The sequence below is a fragment of the Euprymna scolopes genome, chromosome 7 (genome assembly GCF_053919585.1).
Source record: "Euprymna scolopes isolate OS-2025 chromosome 7, ASM5391958v1, whole genome shotgun sequence".
In the NCBI taxonomy this organism is placed as follows: domain Eukaryota; kingdom Metazoa; phylum Mollusca; class Cephalopoda; order Sepiida; family Sepiolidae; genus Euprymna; species Euprymna scolopes.
In genome coordinates this window covers 161,382,844-161,385,089 of record NC_136488.1, presented here as the reverse complement: position 1 = coordinate 161,385,089, position 2,246 = coordinate 161,382,844, and the positions used below count along the sequence as shown (strand labels likewise).

At 27.9% G+C, this 2,246-nt stretch overlaps 1 pseudogene; it reads right to left on the bottom strand.

The window, feature by feature from the left end:
• Nucleotides 1-1,892: 1,892 nt before the first annotated feature.
• On the bottom strand, nt 1,893-2,033 carry LOC145280565 (U2 spliceosomal RNA; annotated as a pseudogene).
• Nucleotides 2,034-2,246: the final 213 nt, after the last annotated feature.

Here is a 2,246-nt window from a genome sequence, read left to right as displayed (position 1 = left end):
TTTTTTTCCCCACAAAAGTATTCTCTCGGATTAATTATGTCGCTAACAAGTCGTGACAAGAAAAAGAACAGAACAAAAAGAAACAAAAAAGTGAAAACAAAAAAAAAAAAAAAAGAAGGGAACTGTGAGTGTAAATTTTGTTTCTCCTATCAGTTTAATTTTCCTCGTGGTGGCACAATCCCTACTTACACTGTTAACCTTTTTCCAAGACTAGCTCATGTTATAGGTTTAGAAATACCCCAAACCCCATAATTTCGAATATATTTATTTTTTTGTTAAACTTTCCCTTTTTATCTTTAATAAACCTATTTTTATATTATTTGGAAAAGTGTTTGTTTCGTTATTTCTCACATGCTGTTGTATTCAATCCCTTTGTTTGCTTTTTATTTACCCCCCCCCCATCCCATATGTAACAATTATCAGATTAAATTGGAAAAGGAGGAAATGTTAATTTCTCTTATCAAATCCCCTCAATTCTGGTGATCAAGTTGAAAGTAAGTTTTCCTTCAATCAAAATCCAGTGCAAAACTCACAAAATAATTATATATATATATATATATATATATATATATATATGGCATAATAGAAAAATGAAAAGATATCTGCAGATTACCTTCTAATTTTCGGATTTTCACCATGTCAAATCACATTTCAATTCCTTTTGACGGATTGATTGTTGCTATTTCTTCTGATGAGTTAAGGGCATAATAGATTCACTGATTGATATAAGAATTAAGTGATTGATTTTGCGCTAACAAACAGATACTGTAAAGAATTGTATAAGTCAACTGAATTAAAGCAATAAATTATAAGATGGTCAACATCATGGATGTTGGAATACAACTTTTTGTCATTTATTCTCTATATTGCTTTGAAATTACATTGAGCTTCTTAAATAAGGATTGATATGTATTATAAGAAAATATATTTCTACAGAAATGAGTTTAAAAAAATGGAATGATATTTCAAGACAAATGAAAGAACTGAGATATAAGCTCAGTTTTCAATAAAGTTTATTTTCACCAAATAAATGAAATTCCTATTTCAGTCACACAAATTACTTAGCGAAACGAGTTATTTTGACATTGTTCTTAAACTTTTTATTTACTAAAACCATGTTTTTAAAAGAAATAACAGTGTTTATGTAAAGAAAGAACTAGCTTATTTTTTTTTTTATAGTATTTTTAAAGTTTTTCGGCATATTTTGTTTATTTAATTGTTTGGTAATTATTCTGTACATTTACCTAACACCCTCCCCATGTTAAGAACAGGTTTCTAAATAATATCATTTCAGTACGGTACCTGTTGACAAAACAATCTCCATTTTTATGAACCTGAGCTATAATTTTTTTATTAGAAAGACTACTTTATTTTTCCAGCATAACTTTCATTTAAATATGCTTTTTATATATACGTCCACAAGATTTTTTTTTCCCCCACAAAGACAAGATTAAAACATATTGTCTTAAAGTGTTAAAAATTAATACAATAATAAATAATTTATCATTATAAAAAAAAAATTATTTAAATATTCATTGAAAAATATTTATTATTATCTTTAAAAGGTAAATAAATATCTTTTTTGAATAAAAGAAAAGCACATATCGTTTTAGCTTTCTTAAATTTCAAATTTTAATAATAAATAAACTTAAAAAATATATATATATCTTTCTTTACTGTATTTTGCCATCAAGAAATTATCTCTCTTAATAGCATGTGCTTAAATGGAAAATAATTCAATAATTCCTTGCCTTTAAGATAAAGAAAATGTTCACTTTTGGGTGATCTTTCGTAATTTTATTCTGCAATTCGATATAACAGTCGTGACTTTATTGAAAATTTATTAGTGTTCTTATTTACTTGCCTCTGCACGAGAGCAAAGTTAGACACAAAGTCGGTTTTTAATGTGATGAAAATCCAGCTCCCCTAAAAGGGGAACTCTGAATAGGAATAATAGTAAGGACAAAAAAGATGAAGTGTAGTATCAGAACAGATACTACACTTTGTTCCTAGCCAAAAGGCCAAGAAACAAAAAGTATCGATGTTGCTGTTTTTTTTTTTTTTAAATGCTTGAAGAGTTGTCTATCTTTGACGCTTTTGGGACGTAAAGACTTAAGTAACCTCAAGTTGCCTCCCTTTGTTAACTGATGACGCGTTTTAGAATTTGGTGATTCAGAGTTATCTCCTCTTTGACTGTAGATAGAGGCGTGTGAAGTGTCCTTTCTCTGTGTTGTAAACATGTAAAA